The sequence below is a fragment of the Phyllostomus discolor genome, chromosome 15 (assembly GCF_004126475.2).
Source record: "Phyllostomus discolor isolate MPI-MPIP mPhyDis1 chromosome 15, mPhyDis1.pri.v3, whole genome shotgun sequence".
NCBI lineage: Eukaryota > Metazoa > Chordata > Mammalia > Chiroptera > Phyllostomidae > Phyllostomus > Phyllostomus discolor.
Window position 1 is genome coordinate 24,456,567 of NC_040917.2, and position 19,892 is coordinate 24,476,458.

Sequence of the window (19,892 nt, forward strand, 5' to 3'; positions counted from 1 at the left end):
AACACGTTTTAAATTTTATCAGGCCGTCAGCTGGTCGGGTTCGGCAAACAAGTCCGGGCTGACTCTGGTGGGATGCAGGTCCCAGGATCCGTCATTTTCCAAGTCTTTACACAGCGCTCTTTGGTTTGCTTGGTGTGTCTGGTGCTCTGGGGGCTCCCACTGGTCTCTGCTGGTGACAGAAGTGGCAGATTGTGCCCTGCATGGTGTGGCTCCGTGGATTGAGCACCAGTCTGCAAACCAAAGGGTCACTGGTTCAATTCCTTGTCAGGACACAAGCCTGGGTTGTGGGCCAGGTCCCCAGTAGGGGGCGTGCAAGAGGCAATCACACATTGACATTTCTCTCCCTCTCTTCCCCTCTCTCTAAGAATAAATAAATAAAATGTTAAAAAAAGAAATGACAATTTACTTTTTACAAGATATATGTATTTGTAGTTTATCACTCATTAGATTAAAATAAAATTTACATCATGATACAAGAGATAATTGTGCATAATACATATAATGACAGAGCTCCATTCAAAGAAAGCATCAGAGTTCTTAAGTATGGCTACAAACTATTCAATTTTTTTAATTACAACTAGGAATGTGTTTGTGACTCTTCACCATCCATATAGTTACCTTCCATGCTGACAATGGTTGCATATAGAGCTTAATTTTTCTAAGTTTTTATCATTAGAAGTGAAATAGACCAGAACAAAAATTCACTGAGAGTCAGAGGGGTCAGTCACGAGGATGGAAATCAGGCGCCGAGGCCGTGAGAAGTGGCAAAAACTGGGCACGAGGAGGCAGAAGGCCCTGGGAGAGGAACCACGTTCCCCTGCAGGACAGCAGCTCCCGCCCGGGGCTGCTCCTGGCGTCTCCAGCAGGCCGAGCAAGTTCTCACGGCCCGGGGAAACCCACAGTCTCCTTCCGTGAGACAGTGAGGAAAAATCCGAAGCGCCACTTAGGTACTTGAATGATCACAATGGATACTTGGAAGCTCACACCTAGTGCAATAATGGTTACTAGTGTCGAATTCCCCCAAAATCATTCATTTTTTTTTCCTTTGGCCAAATAGCTTCACATACTCTCATGACAACCTTGTGCCCAAAGCTGCAAAGCTATGAAAAAAAATGGTGCATAAACACTTGATTTAAAGGGCTGTGCATTTACTCAAACCCACACAGTCACATAAGCAGAGTGGTAAGCTCCACGAATCCGTGATGGGAGGAGGCCTGGAGTTGAATAACATGGCGCAGTGCATTCCAAAATCAGTAAATTATCTTTATTTTGTACGACCATCCTTGACCGTTCCCCGAAGGAATGCTGGCTGCTCCTTGCATCATGTGTCGGCTGTCCAGTTCGGGGCTCTGGGCTCTGGGCTCGGAATATAATGAGGCAAATACCCGCTCTCTCCCCAGAGGACGCTGAAGGCACAGGAGGGAAAAAGATGCTTAGAAATGTGATACCGCAACTGACCGTGTAACACTGGAGCCATAAACAAGGTACAGTCAGACACATTAGTGCAGAGGGCCTGCTGATGCTATCAACGCCAGGTGGAATTTGCTGGAAATTATAAGAATCCAAACAACTTGATAAGTTAACATTTGTTAACCCAAATGACCATGCTTCTTCTAAAACTCAGAAAAGGATCCCATGACCTGTGTGCTTACCCTCGAAGCACCCCGTTCTAACCAGCCAAGCTAAACTGCAAACAATTGGCTGATGTTTTCACTGCTTACGACTTGTTTCTGTTTATCAAGCTGTGGCAGCGATAATAGCTTTAGCAACGTTCCCAACTGTCTCGTGAGCCAAGTCCAATCTTCAATTCTCACGTTGCACCCACCAGCTCCAATTAGCGCTGCCTCCAACTAGAAGGGCAGCCGCCTCGCAGCTCTCTGGAACGTTCCATTGTGGCCTTGGAGGCTGGGTTTTATTCTGCTTCCCCTATCTGCTCTCACATGCAAAAAAACTGGGGGTGCAGTGGGGGTGGGGGCGGGGGCTCGGGATGCTGTGGAGCCTGCCTTCCAGCCCCAGGCAGCAATAGTAGGTTCTTAGCCAGAAACGCCCCCAGGAGAGCCACCTGGCAGAAGTGGCTGCCCCCTGGGGGCTGCCGTGCTCTGATGGCCCTCCTTCGAACACATTGTGGCTAAAAGTGTTCCCTTATCCTGAAAACTTAAATCCCATCACCTTACCTAGACCCACTGAAGTAGCCACCGAGGGCCAAACGGGAGACAAGGCAAGTGTCAGTATTGATGAAGCCCAGAGGCATCTGGGACAGTCAATAGCTCCTGCGGCAGAGACATTTTCAGTAGAATTGGTACATTTGCTGACTTTATGTTTTAGGCTCATTGTTCTTACAGATGCAATTGTCTCCATCAATTACAATGTCAAGTCTGAGAGCCTAGACCCTAGGTAACTATCTCTAATGGGTATTAGAGACACACAGAAAACTGTCTGTCTCTCCTTCTCCATTGCTCCATTCCGGACCCAGTCTTCAGACGCCGTCTCTCCTCCACGTACGTGGATTTTCTGGAAATGCCACGCACTCTCTTGACTTGAAACTGGGCAGAGATGTTTGATGTCAAAGTATTTCTCTCGGGCTCCAGCCTCTCCCCTGAACTTCCCTTACCTTTCCCGTTCAGACGACTAAAGTGATTTTCAAACATGACAGATCTTTATTTTCCACCTCCACGCATTCCAAAATACGAAATCGGGCTACAGCTAACAAAGGGACGAACACAGAAGTGACAACCTCAGACCCGGGTGACGCCAGACATCCCCCCCCCCCACCGTCTCAACGGTGCCGACATGCGCCCACCCACCCGGTCTGCCTGCCAGGCCGGGCACCGAACGGGTGTGTTCGTGTCTCCGTTCTTCAGTCACGCTTTCAATCCATCCGCAAGGGTGGCTCGTTTCTCAGTTCCAACTTTCTTCTTATCAAGAATTTAAAGATTCACAAAGAAAAACCTCAAGGGCATTGTGAGAGCTTGCATTTTTCTGAGAAATCCTTTAAAACTTGATAGAACCCTTTCTATCTTTTCCCATCACCCCACGACCTCTTGTTTTGATGGGCCTCGCCAAATCCGTGGGAGTTATTGTTGGGAATGGGATGCAATTATTGGTGCAATAAACCACGTCACGGCGCAAGGCACAATGGCCCAGGCTCTGTGCCTGGTCTCCCTCTGCCATTATCTGGGCGTCCAGGAAGTACTTTCGTTTCATTGGTCGGTGACAGGCGTAGCCTTGACCAGTCAGCTGTTGTGGGAGCACCGCCCTGGCTGGGCTCGCTTCTCAAGGAGGGGTCACAAGGTTTTGTTGACACGTGCCAATATTTTGTTTTGTTTCATTTTGAGGTCTCTGTTTTTTTCATCTCCCATAGTGTGTGAATTTAAGAAACAAGAAAAGAATACAATCCGGCTGGGTGTGGGTGGGCCCCTGGTGGCACATGGGAAACCTCAGTACTTTCCAAGCATCACACAGTGACCTAAATACTAGCCAGTGGTTGAAGATGTTTAAAATCCAGCCAACACAATGCTGTGCTCTCCACAAGGAAGTCAGATCTTATTCAAACATGACTCAAAGTCTAGCTCAAGATCTGACCACTGTTTGAGTTTTTCCAGGTAGGTATGGAGCTGTTTTATACATCTAGGTTAGCCCGATTTATGCCCCTCTTTCTCCTTCTCCCTCCCTTCTCTCTTTCTCTGTTGTAATGGTTCCTTTAAAATTCATTAAAACTTTAAGGGAAGAATTTTCCAGTCCAAAACTCGATGTCAGCTTTTCCTGACAAAGAGGAAAGAGAGTCACTGTCGATGCCACTGAAATGCAGCTTTGAAAATTTCAGGCTCATTTTCAACTCCTGTCTTGGTAGTCTGACCCCAGCAAGCAAGGTCACGGGCACGCTGCTGCTAACGCTACAGGTTCATTACCTTCTTCAGTGGGTTTTCTTTAGAAGCATCCCTCTCAAAATCAGTTTACCTTCTACTGAAAGACCATAGTCACCCAGATGTGCTGGCCCCTCTTCCTCTTTTTGTTTTTGTTTCTTGTAAACATGTTACGGAAGTGTAACATACAAACAGAAAAGTGTGCAGCATGTGGAACATCTATAGCTCAGTACCTTTGTGATAAACGGAACTCACGCTGAGCAAGGGCCCAGGTCAGGATACTGATTCGATGCATGCTACTTGCCTTTGAAGGAGATGATTAGATTAGAACCAGTGTAGACAGTAGCAGAGACAAAATTCAGCTCCATAAAAGGAGGGACTTTCAAATAATTAAAGCATCTACAGGCGGGACATTCGTTTTTGTAAAGAAGCGGGGTGCTCCTTGGTCCGTGGGCAGGAGAGAGGGGACCGTGACCGGGCGGTCAGCTGAGCAGGGTGAGGCCCTCCATTCCTCCCAGTTCTAAGAGTAGGCACAAACGCCAGCGGGAGAGGGGGTCTGAGGGACAGCTTCCAGGCGGGCACAAGTGTTCAGAATGAAATTCTATTTTCTAGTCATCGGTGAGCACAGTATCTAGAAGACCCTTAAAAATGGCTTTTCAGGTTCATTGGCTATGTTAAACGAACACTGGGCTGGGGGTTTTCTTTTCCCCAGTTGTAGAATATTTTATTACAAGTTAGGAATACTGTCAATAAAGTCTGGGGTGGAAGGTCAGAGTACGTTTCGGGAGACAAAAGATTTATGGGTTACTTTTGCCAAAGAGTGAAATCTTACATCTTTCCTTATTAAAGCTCACACAATTGGATTTGATGACAAAGATGTTGCCCCAGTGATAACTATGAAACTCTTGTTACTGTGCACCCCAAATTCAACCGTAGAATGATGATTTCATTTGTTTTGTGCTTTGTTGTCATGAAGAATATTCTTCCACATGTGATTTCCATTTCACTTCGTGATTTAAATGTTCACTTTGCTTCAGTGATTTCATAAAGTTGAAAAAAGGCAAATAAAGATAAAAATTGTCTTTTTTTTTTTCTATTTAACACCTGGGTTCGCAGAGCCCAAGGTGATTAAAGGGAAGGCAGCCTGCCGTTTGAGGCACCTATTAAACAGATATTCCAGAATATCATCAAAAGTTTTGGCTCAGAGGAATCTCTCTCTCTCTCCTTTTTTTTTTTTTTTTTTGGATGGAAGGTTAAACAAAGGCCAGGGCCTCGGATTTATCTGTTTCTTTGAGTGAGCTTTAACACCATTGACCTGGCCAGACTCCAGTACCATTCATTATATCTTGCCTGTCTCCCTCGTCCTTGAAATTTTAATAAGGCCCCATATTTCTTGTCTGAGCCCCGAGTCACAGTATTGCTGGGAGCAGCCGCCCAGCTGTGGTCTTTCACGTGAGTAGCTCGATTTATCTGGCGGTTAAGAGCATCCCTGTATCTCTTGTCCGCATCCCCCCTCCGCCCCCCGCCAGAAGCAGGAAGATGCTCAGTGAATTTGTTCCAGCACAAGGATTCGAGCAGCTTAGACAAATAGGTAAGAAAATCCAAGGAAGATAATCCAATTTCGGATTGTGCATTCATTAGGGGGAAAGAAAAAACAAAAAAATGATAGAAGCCGGCACCCTGCTGAGCACTTAACTTCAACCGCAGCTAAATTCCAAGAAGCCCCCACAGGTAGAACGCTGCAAGAAATTAAAACACTGGGAAGCTTGGATATTTTCCAGATCATCTGAAGCCTTTTTTCTTTTTCTTTCTTTTTTTTTTTTTGCCTTTGAGTTCTCACAGTTGGCTCTCAGGCGCTTTGATCCATCGCGTCAGAGCACATCCTGGATTCAAAGTACACACAGCAGCGCAGCGGGGCCCACCGTGCAGGAGCCGGCCCCGAGAGGGTGTGTCTGGCGCATCTGTCCTCCCCGTCCCGTCCTGTTGGGGAGGATCTTAGGGTACAAATCAGGCTCCTAAAAGGGGTAGGAAAAGCGGAGAGATTCCCTGGATCCTCTCTGTTTGCCGTGAAAGACCTACTTCCTTTCACGACCCAATTCACTGGGCAACCTCCCTCATTTGCGTGATTACACTTAGATCCCGGGAGACCATTAATTACTCCCAGCTCTTCACTTAAGCAACACCTCGCTAGCACCTTTCCTCAGACTTCCGTTAAATGGGTCTCTCATCCTGCCGCCTTTGAGTATTCTACCCTATCCGGGAAATGCACATTGGAGAGATGAGAGACCTTCTCACAGAGTGTGGGGAATTGCTGTACCAGGGAAACAAGAGGTCGTGACTACACTGGAGTCACCCAGACCGTCTGCATCATGCCCGTTTGCTCCATCTCGCTCGCGCAGGCAAGTTCAGGCCGTGGCACAGGGGCCGAGGAAACCGAGAAACAGAGAAACAGGGAACTCCGAGTTCAGGTGCACGGAATGAGCCGTTATCTTCCGTAGGGACTTACAGAGGTCTTCTCCGGGGAGCACCATACATCAGTTTAATCTGAGTATGTGTAATAACTAAAAGTGCTTCCTCGCCAACAATTATTATTTGTTTCTGTCCCGTAATACGTTCTGCGGCCGGAATGTACAGAACTGAGTCGGCCACACGGAGACCTGGAGAAGAGGACTAGAGGCGGAGGCTCTGCGCCAGCCTCCCCGCTGTCAGACGGCCGCGTCCCTCACGGCGACAGTAATAATGAGCCCTGTTGCCGTCTTAAATTAGGACAGCTCCCCACCGCCGCCTGGCTCGCACGGAAAATTCCAGAAATGCACACACCGGTAGGCAACACAGGACACGAGCCAAGCAGCGAGAGAGCTGAGCTTTCAAAGCTCCGCCCTCGCGAGAGGGAGCGGAGCGATCTACGGCTTCGGGGAGGAGAGGGTTCCCTGCACACGCATTGTTGCGCGCGTCCCAGACGGCCCGTCCTCTGAGGACAGCGGAGCTGCGGCTCAGCACGTGGGTTCCCAGCCCCCGCAGCGAGCCCCGGCCACGCGGGGGTCTCCGCTGTCTCACACACAGGGAAGGGAAACTGGGCTGGGGGTGGAAGTGGGGGCGGCGGGGCCAGAGGGCCCTGCTGCGAAGGCAGATTACTCTCTGTGTCCCTCTGAGTCCTCATTTACAAACTGCGGATGATAATAATGGTAACCTCGCTGGCAGAGCGGGTTGGAGGGAATGAATGAGTCCGTATATGCAAAATACGGACTCTCTAGCACGGCTCCGGAGCAGAAAAGTGCTTTCTATCGTCAATGTCTCCACAGAGGGCGGGGCCGTGGGCTCGCAATTTCCCTCCCGCTTCCAGAGACCACGGCCGGGGCAGCCCCGACGACCGATGGAGTGCGTGATAAGTGGATGGTGAGCGCGTGGGCGAATGAACACGGCCAGCAAGTCTCACTTCTCTGAGCGACAGGTGGACGTCTCAAGCAGGAAAGGGAACCTCACAGAAGGAAATGCAGTGGCCGGGCTACGATGACCAGACGCTTATTCCAGAGAACCATTTGTGTCCAGAGCGGCCTGTTCTAAGTGTCGAATGCACCTGTTTTTCGCTTGTGTCCAGCAGAAGCTGCGAAAGAGAAACGATGCCAAAACCCAAACTGGCGTTGAAAAGAAATCAGGTGTGTGTGTCCCCGGATGCACAGGAACAAGCAATGTGGACCTCGAGCCCCTTCGTAACTGTTTATGAAGAGCAGACTTCGCGGCTGGCAGTGCTGCCTGCGCGAACACTAAACAGACGACACTGTGCCTGTGCAGCTGGCATTCTGGGGGGGGGGGGGAGACCATAAGGGTGGGCTCTGATGCTCTTTCAAACTCACTGACCTCTCAGCCCGCAGGCCTGCCCCAGACCCGCCATCCCACGGGAGTCCCGGTCAAGTTCCCCCAGAGCGGGAGCGGGAAGTCACCCACCGCCCTGAAACAGCTCCTGGACTAACGCGCACGGGTCTGCCGTTCTCGTCGCACAGGATTCTGGACCCCGGTTCCGAACTCGCTCCGGGGTGCGAATGGGCCCGAAGTTCCATCTGGAGCACCCTCAGCCCTCCAGGCGGCCCCCCTGCTCCACTCGCTGACCTCTCCCTCCCCCAGCCCGCACACGCCCCTGGCCGGCGGACCCTGCGAATCCTCTTGCAGTGAACACACGTGATGTCTATGCAGCTGTGGAGTTTCCACACGTCCGTGCTCAAATCGCAGAGACCAGGGAAAGCTAAAAGGGACCCTACCAACTTCTTGCCTCGAGGTTCTCTAAGCTTCATCTCTCTGTACCATCTGGTAACCCCAGATATGATGCATCTGGACCCCCCCACCTTCTTTCTCCGTTCTCACCTCTCGGAAACACCTGCCCGAGATGATGCGCAAGTGCACCCAGGTGTGGCCCTGGCAGCTGCGTTAAGGAGCTGCTGCCTAAAGCAAGTCTCTGCTTTCTCAATAGAAGTACAACGTGGGCTTTTGGTGCAAGCTACCAAAAGTTGGGTTTTTTTTTTTCCCCAAACAGAAAGGGAGTACATAAGGGAGTAGGTCATGTGAACAACGGCTACTGAACCTTAAAACCCGAGGAGAGCCACAGGAGCTTCTTATGAGACTTAAATGCGCCGAACTGAGACGTCACACGCTGGGGGCTTCGGGCTGCAGTGTCGCCTTGGATGCGGTTTGCTGACCAACCCTTTCAGAGCACAGAAACCAGTTACTGGCACTTAAAACTGGGAGATTCGGTACACAGCGTGGGGTTTCCGACTCCTGAAAGGATGGATGCTAGTGGCTCACGGCAGTGACGTGCTCTCTGTGTGGGCTGCCGTTTCCACATCGACCCATCCCAGAAGCCCTCGGAGGTACCACCATTACTAGTACCCGGATTTCCCAAGTGAGGACACGAAGGCACAGGCACACTCAGCAGCTTATTTGCCAGGGTCCCACAGCTAGCACGTGGCCCAGCTGGGACCCGAACCCTGACCTGCACGCTCTGAACACTCCCAGGTCCGCCATGCTGTTCCCTGAAAAGAGACCCAGGTGCTCGCCCGGCCACCTGCCACCTGGCATTAGGAGCTGGGGCAGAAAACACCAAACGCCTTCTATCTGAGTTTGCGCCCATCACCTTGAGACACAAGCGGCCCCTTCAGTGAATCTGCTGTATTTATTTCCTTGACGCTCATCACCCCGCACCGGCCCCGGAGGCGTGGGAAGCTTCCTGTGGCATCCTCAGCGCTGGCCGTGCAAGGGGCACCTGAGAACCCAAACGCAGCCCCTGTCGGGCAGTGCCTGGCAGCAGTTTTACCTAAATCACTCCCCAAAGCCTCTCACAGGGAACTGCTCAGCGCCGCCGGGTAACCGTGGTCAGCAGTGACCGCATCTGCACGGTTCTGCCCGTGCGCCCCGCACCCCTGGGTGCAGAAGTCACTGCCTTGGAGAGAGACCAGCGTCTTTCCCACGCTGTCCGTGACCCGGCCTCCCTGGGAAAGAGTCTCCGGGCAGAAAATGTCAGAGTCAAACTAATCTCCTTCATTACAGAGGGAGAGGCTCTTAATGAAACGGGACTCGCTCCGGACTTCAGAGCCTGGCGGGAACCTTTGAAGGATTTTCTCCTCCGTGAGGGAGGTTCCGGGGCAGGGGGATGGATGCCCGGTCGGCGGCGCCGCCACTGCTAAGCCCATTAATTCAGGTAGTTTGTTCCAGAAAGGGCACTTCCTCTGAAATGCTGCCTTGGCAGACCTGGCGTGGGTCTCTTTTCCTTGTTGCAGCATCCCCCCCACAGCCCCCGAGGCCCACCCACCCCCGAGGCCCACCGCTCTCGTTAATGAGTCGAATTAGCGGTGCCCTCGTCCATCACCGTTGGTGAAAATGGTGTCACCGAGTCCCAAGTTGTCATTTAAACGGGGAAAAAAGCAGTCAAGGACTGTGTTTCTCCAAGCCACGTTTTTAACAACGCCAACAGATAAACGAGTCCTTTCTTCAAACGGCTCTTGGTTACTTTCTTTCATCTTCTATCGGGGAGTAGTTGTGTGTGTTGCAGGTGCTCACATGGGGAAGGAACAAGCAAGTTCTCGGGGTTTCTCCTTTCTTCCGTCTTTTCCCCCATCACCCCAACGCTTCAAGTTCAGCAGGTTATTTCTAATAGCAATAATAATCTATCAGAATGTGTTGCACTGTAATAGTGTGTATTCTAACAGCATTAATAGTCATGCAATGTACCAATACATTGCTATTAATATTACAACATAATATCATATACTATTATAAATAGAGCATTGTTGTTATTGGTGTTATTGGTACTTGATAGTACCACTTTCTGGCCAACCTCTACTCCTTCTGGACTGAGTGCAGGTGGTGTAGGGATCCGAAGTTGCAGGCATAAAGTGGATCAGTTCACAAGATCCAGCATGCATGCTGATAGACCGTGCTGAGTACCCGAAAGCTGCTAAGAGCAGGGACCCTGAAAGCTCCCGCCCGGTCCAAAAGTGAGTCTGCGAGGGGAGGGAGTGAGCACTCCTGTCCGCTGGAGTCACGCCACGACACATCCGTGTAGCACACCATCATGTTTCACACCTCAGCACAGGTTACATAGGTCATGTACCTCTCAACACGGCCGGGGAGAAGGGAGAAAATGAGCTCAAGGAAACATCTCCTCCCCTCCCTGCTTTCTTCTCACGAAAAAGACAACCCAGGAGCGCCTCTCCTTAATTCTCGGCGACCACCTGTCTTTTTACAGAAACCTACTTCCTGTCAAAACTATCGTTTTCCAGCCTGGGGCCTTGGAGAATCTGCTGATGGATAGAGGTCTTAACCTTGAGGCTACGGAAGCGTCGTCTCTGAGGCATTGCAGGTTTATACACGTGGGCACAAAAATGGTTTTCTTCTAATTCCTGGGGATGGTTGGACTCCTCTCCCCGGAAACTATTTCCCCAGGCTGAGCCGAGGGCAGATGCAGCCTCACGGCACACAGTACGAGGCATTACAAGCCAACTGCAATTAGAACAAGCAGGGGATTCACCCAGAGACAGAAACGCAATTCCTTTCATGGCACATTAGAGGCATCCCGGCCGCTCTCAAAAGCAGGATGCATCAAACAGCTCCCATTCTGAAATCCCCCAAAGAGGCCGTTGGAGTGAAAACAAATTTGTGTGTAGTGCGGTCTCCTCAGGACAGAGCCCTTACAGGACCGTTCGCCTTGTTGGCCTGTCCACCTCTAATAATAACTATGGGTCCCACTGGCTAATTTCACCCCCACTTTGATGGAAGGCCAAGGGGTTTACAGCTGGACAGAGCCTCATAAATTTCGTGTGGTTTCTTCAGATCCCTTCAGAAGAGTTGTTTAATGGTATCATTTCAAAGAGTATAAAAAAAGCGAAGCAAGGCTCCGCTGTGAAGTTGTCACTGTAATGGAAGATGATTACATCAGAAGAAGTTCAAATGGAAACAAATGTTTGTAGTTGCCTTCTGGTTTCCTGTTAACAAGCAAGGGGAGCACCATCGATAACTCCACAGACCAGCAGGCATCTCTGCTTCCCGGAGTTGCATCCCGAAACTTTGTAACAAATTCCACTCCTGGGTTTTGCACACCGGAGCAGCCGGCTTCTTGAATATTGCGGTGGAAGGCAGCCAGTTCCCAGAAGTGCGTTGCTGTACAAACGGCTTTCTAAGAGGTATCGGTGAGCCAGGTTGCGGACGGAGCAAACAAGAATCAAGAGAAATGTCAGGAAGCAGGTCTGCTACTTCCTGACATTTATAGATATCAAGGTCACCAGTCAAGTTCAAGTCGGGTGAAGTCCAGGTTTGCGAGTCATGGGGGATCTTCTTGCGGAGTTTGCAGTTGAAACTTGGGCATCTGGGGGCGAAGGCACATTTTAGTCTGAGGAATGCATGTATGCCAGAAGCAATGGGAAACTAGGGGCGAAGCCAGGGGAGGGAGTTCAAGGCTGCACGGGACACAGCATCTTGTGGTACCCGGACCCCAGGGAGACAGACAGGCACTCACACACGCTCGTAGCTCCTCAGCACATGCAACCAGAGGCACCAGGACGGTGTGGTGAACACCCGAGGGCCCGCCACGCTTTCTCTGCACGGGTGGTTGTGGTTTTTCCCTCTGGTGACGAGGCAAAGAGCCCAAAACCACGCACATACCATTAGACGTATAAATTGAATACAAAGTACATTCTTTACTTTTATGTTTTGAATGTTATACTATATAATTTTTCCGTTTGCAAGTGAGGGAGATCGTTCCCGAGATCTTGGTTGAGCTGCGACCTCTGTGATGGACTGCACGGCAGACGGGAAACCGGCCGGTGAGAGGGGTCGCAGCGGTGGTCGGCTGGGGCGAGGCTCGGAAGACGGCTCCAGTGACGACGGGCTTCCGTGACTCCCACACTTCAACCCTTTCTCCTCGAACACACTCTGAGCGGTAAACAAATGCGTGACATAGAAAATGCACAGAATTCTGGGCTTAAGCACCTTGTAAAAAAATAACGCCAACTCGGCAGGTGGCTGGGTTGGAAAGAGTCTACACAATATATTTTTTGAAAACAGTCCAAATGGAAGCAAACCCATTTCGCGCTGACACTTGCAATGATGGCTTCTCTCGGGTGGGTTTAATCATGATTTCTCCTGGTACCATTACTGAATTTTCGGCTTCCGCACTCTGCCAGCAACACCGCTGAACACCGGGAGAAAGGGCCCAAGAAATAAAAGGGGGCGGGGAGGTGGGGCGGATTGTTTTCCTGAAACTGCAGTTTCACAAGACCCCGAATATGAAACAACAACGGTGCTCAAAAGCCTCACTTAAATGAATCAATATGGCCACAGGGCGCTTGTGACAGAATACAACTTTAAAGAAAATACCCTGGATCAAATATAAGACGTGTAACTGGACGGGACGCGGACAGATCCTCAGTGGCCCGGGGAGGCGGCCCCGGCGGGGAAATTAGGTCCTGCTGGCAAGGGGGGGTGCAGACTGGGGGACTTCATGTTCTGGGGCTGCCACCACAGTAGCCACGCGGGAGGACTCGCATTACAGACGCGGGTAGCCTTTGAACTTGACGCCTGACGGAGTAACGCCCAGGGAGAAGGCTCCCTCCCTGGGGAATATGTGTGCACGCCTGTGTACGTGTGCACACCCTGCAGCAGCATCCAAAGGTACGCCAGGTAATGCCATTGAGTCTGTCACCACAGAAGTGTCATCAGGGACACGCCTCAAGTCCAACAAACTTTTCTTTTCCCCGTGGAGTTAAAAGCGCAGATTAGGAAATAGACCGACATTGAAAAGCACGTGGGGAAGAGGCGCAGGAGTGGACGAAAGACAACGGCAGCAGCAACGTGCTGTTGGGTGTTTTATCGCCCTCCTTAGCGGCAGTCCCAGGAGCTAACACCAACTAGTGTTTCTCTCTTTTTTTAAGATTTTATTTACTTATTTTCAGAGAGGGAAGGGAAGGAAAAAGAGAGAGAGAGAAACGGCCATGTGCGGTTGCTGGGGGCCGTGGCCTGCAACCCAGGCATGTGCCCTGACTGGGAATCGAACCTGCGATGCTTTGGTTCGCAGCCCGCACTCAATCCACTGAGCTACGCCAGCCAGGGCTTCAACTATTGTTTCTTGCTTCCACCCGGGTCACAGCTCCAGAGTCCCAGCCTCTGGGACAAGTGCCGGGTGGAAACCCCCAGTAAAGAGCAGGACCCGGCAATGCCGAGAGAGCCGCCAGCAGCTGCAGCCGCCACTCAGTAGCTGATGTTGGCAGTTAAACGTGGGGCTGTTTCCAATTTTCTTTCGTAAAACGTGGATGAACGCACCAGGTACCCTCCGCACCAGCAACTGCTGTCCAAGGGTCGTCGTTTTTTCAAAGGGTAAAAACTCCTTATTTAAGGCGGGGAACCCGTGAGGGGGAAATGCTATTATTTTACTAGCCGAGGTGTGAGGATTTAAAGGATTGAAGGAACCGAACCCTCACCAGAAAGCGCGCCGCCCACACAGTGCGGAGTACGGATCACGTTTCCCCCCCCCGTGGAATTTAAAAGCCCGGGGTTACGACGTCTCATTCCGGTCCTGGAACTTTATAAACTCCACTTCCACTCACAAGAACGGAATTTTTACGAAGGTGAGGTCACACGGGTCTGTTCTTTTGCTTCGTTTTTTCCAAACTGCTCACCTCTCCAAAGTGCAGTCAGCTAAGCTCTGAGAAAACAACATAAAGATGGGTGAATGAGTGAGTATATGGGAATAAAGGGTGCTTCTGTTGAAGTATTTTTCTTTCTGAACTGTAATATAAATATGGTCTCAAGACCAGTTTTTAAATCTTACTCGACATAAACGGTGCTTAGGCATCCTTCTTAAAAATTCCCATAAAATGTATAAATTTGGGGGTGGTATTATATATATAAAATACCTATGTATGATAGATATTATAAAAGTATTTATTTTACACCAATTAATAACAATATAATATATACCTATATACTTTTATACATTACATGTTTATATAATTATATATTATACTTCATATAGGTTATCATGTATTTTATTATTAAACAATTTAATAACCTCCATGTTTAATTTGCCTTTTGGGATTCCCGTTCAAGGACTCTTGGTTTGATTTCTGTCTCATCCACGTCACTGTCAAGGCCGGGGCACGGTTTCTGGTCCGTGACAGGGCGAGCGGCCCGTCTCTCCCTCCCCAGCTGCGCAGGGAACATGTCTGTTCACTCGCGAAAGCCCCGTTTTATGCCGGAGGAGCACACGCGTGTTAGGCTGTGCTCCAGCTACATGGGCCCTGGCAAGTCACATACATCTCTGTGTTCCAGGCTCGGCCGGTTCCCAAGGCAACTAGAGAAACAAATGACTCCGGCAGCCATCGTGAGCAGCATGGTCTTCCCCGTTTCCTCTCCCACCCAACCTCCCCTCCTCCAGGGCGGGGTTACTATCCCCCACCTTGCAGCAAGAAGAAGGGCTGGGCCCCGGGGGCTAAGCAGCTGCCCAGAAGCCAGACTTTGGACAGAAGCGCGGGCACGTCTCCAGCCCACGTGCAGCCGGAGAAAACTGAAACAACGTTATTACTATTCTGACCGCGTCAGCAGAAGTGACCTAACAAACGTGACACATTCCAGCCTTGTTCGCTGTGACGGTTGAGGGACATAACTTTCTGGAGGGGGGGTCTTCTGGCCCCAAGGAATGTGTGTTGCCTCTGAAACTCTAGGTTGCCTGCAAAGGCAGGCAAGAAGCAAGGTATTTATAAGTCCCAAATATCTTCCTCCCTTAGGCACATAGGCCTGTGGTGTGTGGCTTAGAACATCACGTCATAGTCACGGAAGAAGTATAAAAAGTAACAGACTGCCGAGTTGGAGGAGGAGAGGAATACTGTGTAACAGTGTTAGGCTGTGACTCTAAAACCTCCTTTTTTGACCTGTAGAGAACTCCCAGATCTCTGCTGTGCCCCACCCTCCTTCCTCTCCTGTCTGCTGACGCGGACGCTTTGGGCTCCAGGCACACTATTCTCCCTCTCTCTCTCTCTCTCTCTCTCACACACACACACACACACACTCACAGCTGGCTTAAACTCTCTCTTCTTTAACTGGCACTGAGAAATGACCTTGACTGAAACGAATCACGGGCCACAGACCAGGTAGAGAGGCGGGCTCCAGGCGCCCCCTTCCTCCCAGCTGGGCCGCGAAGGACTGAGCCCGGACAGGGGGTCCGCCGCGTGAATGAGGCTCTTGCCTTTGCGTTTGAGCGCGAGGACCTCCCTCGGGAGTTAGAAGGTCTGAAACGGAGTCCGCAGCCCAGAGGAGGTGAGGCCCGTAGGGACAGTGCAGGAGGAAAACCAAGGCAGAAGAACCGAGAGAGCGAAGACATCCCTTCCGACCCGTGGAGAGGAGCAACGTCCGAGGCCCAGAAGGATCCGCGACGAAATTAAGGTGACCCCCGCGGAGCAAACGCTTCGTTGGAGCCGTTACTGGCCCATGTGACCCTCCCACCTCTCCTTCCTCATCTGGTCTATTGAGTAGGCTAGTGAGTGATACACGGAAAACTGTGCTGATACAAAAAGCTACAATACGCCAACATTTTTTCAAGCCTTAAGAATGTACTAAGAATGAAATGAAAAAATCTGCATCAGAGCAAAGACAAAACGGGGAAGGAAACTCCTTGTTGCATACTGAGCATGCTCTATTCGTTGTAGGAAGAACATAATGCAATTTAATCAGCTAGCGGGCGGCACGTGTGGGGTGTGGCCCGGTACACGGCAGAGACTTGGAGTTCGGGGTCACGGTAATTTTAAGGGAATGTTTTGGTGAAGCAGCTCCAGACTTCTAACAGGAAACCTCCAGGAACTGATGTGTTTGCTCTGAATACGGTTGGTGAGGGACAGTTTAACATTTAAACCAGAAGCCTGGGTCCCCCAACTGATGCATTTAAATGGGTAGGTAAAATTTGCATCTCTGAACAAAGTTTTCTTTCCTCCGGACTTCCTTGAACTTCATTAAAACAACTCTTCGAAAACTTGTTGACATTTCAGACCATCCTGAGGCGAACCGTTATCGGAATTACCTGAGTTGCTTGTAAAAATGCAGCTACCTGGGCCTAACCCAGGGTTACGGAATCAGCAGATTACAGTATCCCAGGAATCTGCATTCTTAAACACATACCCCCACTAAGCACTGCTTATGCTATCAACGAGTCACCCCTATAAAGTCTCTCCCAGAAAAAATACAATAAATTGCAAAATATTTCATATACTTTCAAGAGATTGGCGTTCATTCATGTTTTAGACATGTATGAATTCCAGGTCCAGCACTCTGGCAGAAAAACTAGAGCTGTCTTCCAACACACTAGACTCTTCTTTTATGCACAAAAGACTGACTGCGTGTTTGTTTTAATTCCGGAAACGTGTGACAGTGTTGTGCATGCCTCACAAATGCATACACATCGTACCATACTATGATACAGTGTGATTTCAGCACGCAGCACCGTACTGTCTAACAAGCGCACTGGGAAGTAACGGCAGAAGGAGGCATTCACGCGGGCACATCGGATACCACAGTGAGGGGTGCGGTGAGGGGCCGAAAAATGACCTTTCACTCAGCAACAAACCACATGGACGGCACGGTGGTCTCGTGAGATAATGGAGCTAAAATATTAAAATATTCCTATCACCTAGTGACGGCACAGCCGTCAAAATGTTGTCGTGAAACGCATTACCTGGTTGTGGTGAGGCTGGCGTACGGTATTGACAAAGGCTACAGCGATGTCTATGCACGCCCTTGGCCTTGAGGTTCACGCACGACTCACGACTCACCCAGAGCCACTTCGGGTCCTGCGGGCTCCCTTCGTGGTCAGTGTCCTAGGCAGGTGCGCCCGTTTAAACCTTTTGCACCGCGTTCTTACTGCCCCTGTTCTACGTAGAGATAGGGTGAGACCCACCAGGAGCCCTCGAGCGACCGTGGCCCGCGGGACTCAGTACGATATGACCTGTCGTAGGCGTGGAGCTCGGGAGCGGCCAGACCACCAGGTGTGCGTAGGTGCGCGCTGTGCTGCTCACACGACGATGGAACCACCTGGCAGTGCGTATCCCAGAGTGTGTCCCCGTCCCTAAGTGGCGGGTGACTTCAGTCCACGCTGGGTCCCACACACACCAGCCTCAGATGCTTGTGGGCGATGCATGAGTGACGATCTTCAGGGAGGCATTCCACAGGGGTAAGCACCAGCTACGTTGAACCCTGCCCCACCCCGCACCAAAAACAAACTGGGGCTTTGAATCAGTGGGAGAGGGAGAGAGCTTTGCTTGGGCTTTAACTTTTATTCTACTAAAATGTTTTCTCCCGATCACCTGTGGCGTGGGCAGCGGGACGTAATTCTGGGGGAATAAATAAAAGCCAGGTTGCAGCGAGCCTTGAGAGACGGGGCTTACCAGGTCCGTCATTTCCTTGGGCATTATGTTTGTGGCTGTGCAGGACGAGAACATCCAATACACTGGTGAGAAATGACCATCCGGACTACAGAGGAGCGTGAAGCCAACCTCCACCACAGCAGAGAAAGAAAACGCCACATGGAGCGGCCACACCTCCGACCCCAAACCACTCGGATTTTCATAATGCTCCCTCACTCCAGCCTTCCATCATGCACTTTTGACAAGACGAGGGGAGAAAAGGACTAAGCAGGAGCAGAGCCACTCCGATGATTTACTGATCAAAGCCGATGAGGGCGGGCCCGTTGGAGCGGGATTGAGTTTCTCTGAAATTGCTTTTCAGAAACAGCAGAGTGAGCCTGCACGATGCTGCGCTTCCTCCTCGTTAGTCCCCGAAATCTCTGGGAATCACCTGCCTCCCTCCACCGGGCTTCAAAGTGGGACTTTTGAAGTGCAAAACTCAGGTGGGACGGAGAGCTGAAACGCGAAGCTTTTTTGTGGCTATTTTGTCTTTCGTTTGAAGAGCTCAGAATACTTTTCACACAATAGACTGAATCAAATCTTCCCCTGGGCTCTGGATTTTATTTTTTTTTTATCTGAGCGACCATGTGGTTCTGAACAAATGTGTGGTCTGGACAGTACCTGGACAGCCTCCGGAATCATGACTTTAAAATCGTGGGACAGTAAAATGGGACGGAGGCGTGAACACGGAAGAGACCACTCCATGGTGCATGCCGTGTACGCACACAATCTCAGTAAACAAAGCATACGTCACTGATGCCAACCTCACATTTTCCTCCTGCAACTATCAAGTTGGGAGTGGGCCCCCTCAAAGGACTTTTAACGTAACACACTTTTATAATTCTTGTGGGAAAAAATTGTTTTCTTTTCACCACGTTGCATGAAGATATTTCAGAAAGATGTTACACACTTTCTTGCATTTCTGGAAGAAACGCACTAAAAAGGCATTAAGGGTCACGTTCAATTTTGCATTTAATCGATGGCTTTTTATTAACCGAGGGGTGCCTGTCCTATGCTGTTGTGCAATGAGACCACAGTAGAGGTACTGACGTGCTCATATTTTCAATATCCCCACACGGCTGTACCTTTCACATTATGTTACGCCAGTTTGTTACAGTATTTTCCTTGGAGGTAGTACGTCATAGGAGAAAAGTAAAACACCTCCCCTCCGGAGTGGCGCAGGGATGCCCATCACAGCCACAGCCGGGCTCAGGTCCGCCACCTGCGGACGGAAGGTAGCGACGCAGGCTGCATCATTATCGGGATGATTCAGCGGCCGCACAGGCGGAGCCCTTCCTGGGGGCCTGGCACGGACACGGGGCTCAGCCACCCACTCGAATCACTGTCCAGCCCTCAGCCACCATTTCTCGTTGCCAAAAATATACCCGGTCCCTCCTCCTTACCCTTTTCTTTTGGGAATTCTATTCCACTGCCGGCTGGGGTACTCGATAACCAAGTTTATTTTAATTGCATATAACATAATAAATGATCAGCGACAGCTTGAGGAAATAGTTGCTAAACTTTGTAATCTTGCTCTGGCCAGTGTGGCTCAGTGCGTTGGGCGTCATCCTGCAAAGCGGAAGGCTGCCGGTTCGATCCCCAGTCAGGGCAAGCACGTGTCAGGGCCACGGTTCTGTTCTGGTCTGGGGCGTGTGCGAGAGGCACCCCACTGATGTGTGTCTCACACATCGACGTCTCTCTCCTTTTCTTTCTCCCTCCCTTCCCCTCTTTCTAAAAATAAATAAATAAAATCTTTAAAAAAACCCTTTGTAGTTCTATTTTTAAACATAGAAACTTTGGGGATATACCTTCACTCTTGACTGTGCCCTGGACAGTGGAGGGCACTCACAGTGACCTCTGCACAAGTGGAGCTGGACTATAGCAAACACAGAGAAAAATGGCAGATCGCATGAGCCCTAACCGTCCCCCCGAGGAAAAAGGAGGCAGGACATTATGGCCAGACGAGCAGTGTTGGATAATCACCTACCAGGACCTGGGCCACGTTCTTTGAAAAATGGTTTTATTTACTTCTTATAACAGCCCTTGTCCCCTTTTCACAGATTTTTAAAAAACTGGGACAAAGTTACAAAGACGTTAG

At 50.3% G+C, this 19,892-nt stretch overlaps 1 long non-coding RNA gene across 1 annotated transcript; it reads left to right on the forward strand.

The window, feature by feature from the left end:
• Window positions 1-291: 291 nt before the first annotated feature.
• On the forward strand, window positions 292-19,549 carry LOC118498300. Its single transcript, XR_004900819.1, has 4 exons — window positions 292-309; window positions 15,627-15,629; window positions 16,910-16,915; window positions 19,456-19,549. It is a non-coding gene; the product is annotated as an uncharacterized LOC118498300 (long non-coding RNA).
• Window positions 19,550-19,892: the final 343 nt, after the last annotated feature.